This window comes from Eulemur rufifrons, chromosome 29 (assembly GCF_041146395.1).
Source record: "Eulemur rufifrons isolate Redbay chromosome 29, OSU_ERuf_1, whole genome shotgun sequence".
NCBI lineage: Eukaryota > Metazoa > Chordata > Mammalia > Primates > Lemuridae > Eulemur > Eulemur rufifrons.
The window spans coordinates 4,190,904-4,199,037 of record NC_091011.1 but is presented as its reverse complement, the minus strand read 5'-3'; the positions used below and the strand labels follow the sequence as shown (position 1 = coordinate 4,199,037).

General features: G+C 33.0%; 1 non-coding gene across 1 annotated transcript; it reads left to right on the top strand.

Moving 5' to 3' along the window:
- Positions 1–7,397: 7,397 nt before the first annotated feature.
- On the top strand, positions 7,398–7,499 carry LOC138377756 (small nucleolar RNA U13). The gene has a single exon (XR_011231903.1). It is a non-coding gene; the product is annotated as a small nucleolar RNA U13 (small nucleolar RNA).
- The last annotated feature ends 635 nt before the right edge of the window (positions 7,500–8,134 follow it).

The following is an 8,134-nucleotide window of genomic DNA, read 5'->3' as shown; positions in this document are numbered from 1 at the left end:
CTATGTAACATGCCCAAGAACCACCAGGTAGGATACTATTATTCAATCCTATGTTGTAGAAACTGAGGCCCAGAGGTTAATTTGGCCAAGATCAGAAAATTAAGAAAATTAAAAAAAATGAAGCATTTAGGATTTCATTACAGAGAGGCAATAGTTTGTGAGAAAATGCTTAGGTCTCTCAAAAAAGAAAGGGAAAAGGAAGTTAGGGTAGGCACTGAAGTGAAATGAGGAGTAATTAGGATACATTGCACGAGGGGCTTGGAGAGTGAAATACTCCTGGCATGTTGCTGGAGAGCCTGTTTTTCAATTATAATATTTTTTCAACAGATGTCTTCTCTTGATAACACCATCATATGATGTTTCGTTAAATTTGACAGTGAATTTAATATCATATATAAATTAAGTTAATGTAATTTTGGGAGAAAAATTTTTTTTAGTATAGTCATTGTGTCAGCTTCATTGTCAAGCTTTTCTTTCGATGATAGTATGAAAGATATAGAACACGTGAATAACAAAATGTACAGGCTTAATGTAATTGACATTAATCCTGTACCCAATCTTTAACTGTATCAATTTTATTCTCCACCTAGTCATATGATTATATTGCATATATTATATAATCCATATGTACATAATATATGTATATAGTATACAATATATAAACTTTTAAGCTGTTGATATGGTGAATTACAGTTAAAGATTTTCTAATGATATGTCAATCTTGATCATAAACAAACTATACTTCTTACATATTCCTGGGTTTTATTTATCAATATTTTCTTAATATTTTTACATTTATATTTATGGGAAAGATTGGCCTACAATTGGCCTGTTTTTAATTTCCACATATGCTTCCCTTTTCCATGTGTTATTATGACCACAAGTTTATCTACAATATATCATTTATATATGTATTTCAAACTATCAATTTTTTAATTCCTCTATTATGTTGTTTATTTAGTTTTTTGTTATCTTCTGTTTTATGTTAATTTATTCTTTTGCTAGTCTTCTAACTTGTATGTTAGAGGCTTAGCTCACTGATTCTTACCATTTCTTATTCTTCAGTGAACTTTTAAGGGTGTAAATTTCCATTAAATACTATTTCAGTTGAATGTAGTATTGAAATGCTTTATTTTAGTCATTTAGTTCTAGTTATGTTTTAAGTTTTATTATAATTTATGTTTTTATCCTAAAACTATTTATAAATGTATTTCTTTTAGTTTACAAAGATTTGTTTTTATTATTGATATTAATTCTAATTTCATTAGGATTAGTGACTATGGCATATTTTATGCTAATATTTGACATATGTTGAGATTTACCTCTTGGGAAATACATGGTCAATCTTTGTAAAGGAAAAGGAAACTTCTTTTACAGATAAAGAGAACCTACCAAAGTCCAAAGCAAACATCACATATAAAACAAGAACAAGACAGTCTGCCTATGATTTTGTCTCCTCTTCAATGTCATCCTGGAAGACTTAGCCCAAGCAACAACAACTTTTTATTCCAAGATGATTTAATTGTTTTCCATAAGCAAATCCCAACCAATTCACAAATGGATTATTACAATTAAAGAGACAGTTTTGTAAATTTTCTAAAAATAAGATAAATCCTAAAAATATGAAACTCTATACCTTTCTATACACCAAGAGCAAAGACAATGTAATTAAGAAAAAATAGCATCACATAATATCAAAGTATAAAGGATAACTAAGGATAAGTAAACATAGCTGTGGAGATAATTTTAAAACTTCTTGCTTATTAAAAAAACTATAACAAAATGTTTTAGCAAGTTCAGTGATAGAAAAATGCAATATGTTAGTGTTGTTAGTTTTTTTTCAATTTGTTATATAATCTCAAATGCATTTTCACTCAAATTTTAACGAACATTTTATGTGGAAAGACAAGACCCAAACAGTGAAGACATATCCCTAAGGAAAATTTAAAAATATATTTTCTGTAACTAATATTCAATCTTGAAGTAGAATAGCAGATAAGTAGGTTTTACAAGGATGGGAGGATAGCTATAAATGGAACTGTAAGAGGCTCTAACAAAAGGCTCACATATCTGGAACCTGCTATCTCACAGATGGACCATTCTTACCACTCTGAAAGAGCTAGTACTGAATTAATAGGACTCAGACAATTTTTATCCATATGGAAAAATAAACAAGTTTAGATTCTTTATCGCACAAAACACAAAATTCAATTCTGGGTGGATTAAAGACTTAAATATGAAAGGTAAAACTTTGAAATGTTTACAAGAAAATGAGTATATTTCTATCATCTCAAAGTCACTACAGATTTCTAAACAAGATGCAAATATGACCAAGCATGAAGTAAAAGACTGTCAAACATGAATCTCTTGAAGATCTTCTGTTGCAAAACTACACTATAAGGAATGTGAAAGGGAGTCTAAAGTGGAGAGAAAATATTTCCCACATATAGACTAAAAAAATCTAACATCCAGAATACATGAATAAGAATAGAAAAGAAACATACGGGATGACTTAGTGTTGGCTAACTACTGGAATAAACTACCCTAAAAGTCTCAGTGGCTTAACACAATATAGTTTTATTTGTCACTCACATTTCAGTCCAATTTCTTATATGGCATGTGGCCGGCTGAGTGGTGATTCAGAGTAAGCTCCTTTATAATGGCTCACCATTACCTGGGACTTTACACCCTCCACTAGATCTTCTAGATTCTGTGGAATGATGATAAATAGAATTTGAGAATAATGAAGTTTTATACACAAATCTTAGGAGTAATATATGTCCATCCCAATTCCGTTGCCCAGATCAGAATTTATATGCATATATATATAAACACACACTTGCTATGGTTGTTTGTTCAGGAAGAAAAAGAGAGTTTGGTGAACATACAAATATAAATAGTATTTGTATCATAAATACTTGTAACCGAGTAGAAAAATGCATAAAAGTCATAAATGAATGTTTCAGAGAAGAGAAGAAAATGTCCAATAAATATATTAAAAATATTTTGAAACTTTATAATCAAATACATGTAAATTAAAACCATTATGAGTTAGTTAACATTTTACAACCACCAGAAGGACAAACACATTTTAAGTTGTTTGAATAATATGAAATAACATAAATTCTTATATACTGATGGTGTTAATACAAATTAATATAACCACACTGGAGAACAATTTGAAGTATCTAATAAAGTAGAAGGTATGCATAAATAAGTTAATGCCCAGAAATCCTACTCATAGTCTATAATAGAAAAAAATAAATTAATTAAAATTATAAGAAAACTCTAAATATTTGAAATGGTTATCAAGAGGAACTTATATAAATAAATTACTAGGTGGTCTCACAACAGAATTCAATGCATTAGTGAAAATGGAAAAATTTCTACCTGCAAAAAAGTGTGTAACTATGAGCAATATAATATGGAGTGGAAAAGAACTAGTCACAAATGCATATGTAAAGTCAACATTAAATTGTAACACACACACACACACACACACACACCTAACAAAAGCAAAACATGCAAAACAATGCTTATCTCTTTTTTGGGATGTGGATGGAGGAGCATGACCAGGAAAGACACAAGAGGACCTTCAATGATACTGATGCTGCTATTCATTCAGCTGAATGCTGGCTATATATTGGTCTAGTTTATTACATATTATACCTGCTACACCATGTATACCTCCTTTTATAAGCATGTAATATTTTATTTTTTTAAAAAAATAGTAAATGCTGTTAATCTGGATGAGAGAAAGTGGCTGAATATATAAAAGTGAAAAGGGAGCCCAAATAGTCACAATCTTGAGGAAAAATAATGAAGCTGGAAGCATCATATTATCTGATTTCACAATATACTACAAAGCTATAGTAATCAAAACAGTATGGCACTTGCATGAAAACAGATATATACACCAATGTATAGAATGGAGAGCCTAGAAATAATTCCATACATGTACAGTCAACTAACTTTTGACATACATGCCAAGAAAACATTATGGGCAAAGAACAGTCTCTTCAATGTTGTTGGGAAAACTAGGTACCCTCATGCAGAAAACTGAAATTAGAATCTTATATCACATCATCTACAAAAATCAACTGAAAATGGATTAAAGACTTAAATGTAAGACTTGAAAACTGTTAAACTTCTAAAAGAAAACAAAGGGGGAAAGATCCACAATATAAGTTTGGCAATATTTTTGGATAGGATCCCAAAAGTACTGGCAACAAAAGCAAAAATAGAAAATGGGATTATACCAAACTACATAAACGTTTGCACAAAGAAACAATCAACAGAGTAAATTGGGAAAAATATTTGTAAACCATGAACCTGGTGAGGGATTAATAACCAAAATATACAAGGATTTTAAGCAACTCAATAGTAAGAAAACAAACAACCCATTTAAAAAATGAGCAAAAAACCTAAATAGACATTTCTCAAAAGAAGACATACAAATGGCCAACAAACATATGAAAAAAAAAATGCTCAAAATCACTAATAATCAGAGAAATGCAAATTAAAACCACACTGAGATATCATCTAATACCTGTTAGAATGGCTACTATAAAAAAAAAAGAAACAAGTGTTGACAAGTGTGTAATGAAAAGGACACCCTTGTACACTACTGGTGAGAATGTAAATTAGCACAGCCGTATGGAAGACAGTAAGGAGGTTCCCAAAAAAATTAAAAATAAAGCTACTATGTAATCCAGCCATCCCACTACTGGATTTTCCAAAGGAAATTAAATCAGAATGTCAAAAAGACGTGTGCATTCCCATGCTCATTGCAGCATTATTCACAATGGCCAAGATATAGAATCAACGTATCACATCAATCAATCCAAGCCAAGATAATCAACTTGCTAAATCAATCAATAGATGAATGCACAAAAAAAATGTGGTATGTGTATACAATGGAATAATATTCAGCCTTAAATGAGACAGAAATCTTGTCATTTGTGACAACATGGATGAACCTAGAGGACGTTTTGTTAAATGAAATAAGCCAGACACAGAAAGATAAATACTGCATGATCTCATATGTGGAAGCTAAAAAATGTCAAATCCTTAGAAGCAGCTAGTAGAATGGTGGTTACCAGGAGCTCAGATGGGAATGGTTGAGGAGGTTTTGGTTAAAGGGTACAAAATTTGAGTTAGACAGGAGGAATAAGTTAAAGAGCTCTATTGTACAACCTGTTGACTATAGTTAATAATAATGTATTGTGTGTTCCTGAAAAATAAAAGAGGGAAAGAGCGAGAGAAAAAAAAAAGCTTTCAAGATCTTGGTTCTTAACTAGATAATAATATGAGATGCAAATCACAAGCATTGACACCAATCTCCAAAGAAGAAAGGGTTTCTATATTGTAATAAAAAGGAAGGAAAAGGGAACAGTACATATAAAAACAGATAACTATATCTGATAAAAAGCATGAAGTAAGAGGGTATCATTTTGCTGACACTGAGTTGTGATGAGGAGATTATTTGGTAATTTCAAGAGTATTGAGAAAGTTTGAAAAAGTTACTTTGACATCCAGTTTCCACTCCCATACGTGAAGAGCTTGAAAGTCATGACTTCCCTTCCCACAACAATATAAAAGCTGAAAATCAACTCTTCTTGGATCCATCAGAGAACTGAGGTCTCAGCACACACCATGGCTCCCAAAACTGGAAAGATACAGAAAATCACAGCTTCTCAGGAGCACCAACCTCTCAGAAACTGCTGCTGGAGCCAGCACTGGGCAGGGAAGCCGAGAGGGTAATTGACAAGTTGCTGGAGACACGTGTGGACTGGCTGGGGCTTTATTATCTCCTGGAGGCCAGACCCACGGGAGGGGCTGCAGTTCATGACTTTAACCTCCAGCAGCCCCATCTGCTTCTCACTGTGACTATAAGTGAAAATAATCCCCTTATGTTTGTGGCAGGAGATGGAGAAAATAAGCATTTTGAAACATGGCCAGAACATCGTGTGTTCCTACAGAAAGGCATGCACTCAAGGGGAACTATGTTACCAGTGTGTAACTGATATGAAGGAAGGACCTACCCAACTCTAGCCCCCTCTACCTTTTAATGTGGAGGAAGGAAATTACCCCATCCAGGCCCCTCTAGATTTCCTGTCTCACCTAAAGTTTGTTGGGGGGGAAGCGAAACAAAAAACTGAGAAGCAACTTCGAGGGTCACAGTCCAGGTACACAAGCTCAGTAAAATATTGAGACCTGATCGTGTGACTACAGAATACGTTTCCCACCCCCATATCTCACATCCGCAGGGATAGGATCCTGTATAATAACGGGATTATACACTGAGAAAACTTCACAGCTCAGACCCTATTTTCATAAAAAGTCTCAAGGGAAACCAAAGATAACAGAGGAGATAGAAATAAAACTCCAGAGGAAATTTTAGTCTCTGACAGCAACAGATACAGCAAATAGTAAACACAGCCTAACTCCCAGCCAGTATCTAGAAGGCATATTCAACTTAGTTCCATTTACTCAATATATCATGCCTGGTATTTGACAAAAAATTACGAGGGATGTAAAAGGCAAAAAGCACAGTTCAAGGAGATATAGACAAATCCACTATCACACTTAGAGATTTCAATATCCTTCTTTCAGTAATTGACAGATCCAGCAGGCAGAAACTCAGTAAACATAGAGTGGAACTGACCAGCACCATCAATCAGATGGATATAATTGACATTTATAGACTAAGTCATATAATAAAAGCACCATACACATTGTCCTCAAGTTCACATGGAACATTCACCAAGACTCAGGTCACAAAACACATCTTAACAATTTAAAACAACAGATATCATATAAAGAATGCTCTCAGGTCAGAATGAAATTATATTAGATATCAATAAAAGAAAAACAGAAAATCACACACAGTATTTGGTGATTAAACAACACACTGCTAAATAACACAGGGATAAAAATGGACACAACAGATTATAAAAATCCTTTCTACCAAATGAAAATGAACGTACAACTCACAAAAATTTATGGGATGCAGTAAAAGCAGAGCCTAGAGGGAAATTTATAGCATTGAGTGCATACATCAGAAAAGAAGAGCGATCTAATATAAATAATCTAAGTTTTCACCTTAGGACACATGAAAAAGAAGGGCAAATTAAATCCCAAATGACCAAAAGGCAAAAAATAGTAAATTGAGAACAGAAGTCAATGAAGTCAAAAACAGGAAATCAACAGAGAAAATAAGAGTAACCCAGAGCTGGTTCTTGGGAAAGATTAATAACATAGGTAAACCTCTAGCCAGGTTAACCAATAAAAAAGACAAAATAAAACAAAACAGAGAAGATACAAATTATTAGCAACAGAAATGAATGAAGGGACATCAAAACTGATCCCATGGACTTTAAAAAATAACAAAGGAGCTTCTTTTGTGGTTCAAAAGTATGATGACTGGGTTTCACAGCCTGTGTGAGATGTGCCTTCCTCACACCTTGTAATGATGTTGGGACATCACCTATCTTATGTGAGAAAAAAAAAAAAAGAAATATTATTAGCAACTTTGTATCCACAAATTTGATAATTGGGATGAAATTGACCAAGTCCTTGAAGACTCAATCTATGAAACATCACACCAGGAGAACAGATAATCTAAATGGCTCTATATCTATTAAAGGAATTGCACTAACAATTATTGATATTAACCTTCCAAAACAGAAAACAGTAGGCCCAGATGTTTACATTCGTTAATTCTATGAAGCACTGAAGGAAGAAATTGTACCAATGTCATACAATCTTTCCCAGAAAATCAAAGTAGAGAGAACATTTTCTAACTCATTCTATGAGGCCAGCATTACCAGTATACCAAAACCAGAAAATGGCATCACTAGGAAGGGAAATTACAGATGATTACAGATGAGAAATTATCTTTTAAGAGTATAGAGGCAAAATCCTCAACAAAATTTTAGCAAAAGAAATTCAACAATATTTAAAAAGAATTACACATTGCTGGGGTTTAAATATTTGCTACCTCCAAAACTCATGTTGAAATTTGATTCTCAATGTGGCAGTACTGACAGGTGGGGCCTTTAAGAGGTGATTGGGTCAAGAGAGCTCTGCCCTCATGAATGGATGAATCCACTTATGATTAATTAATTAATGA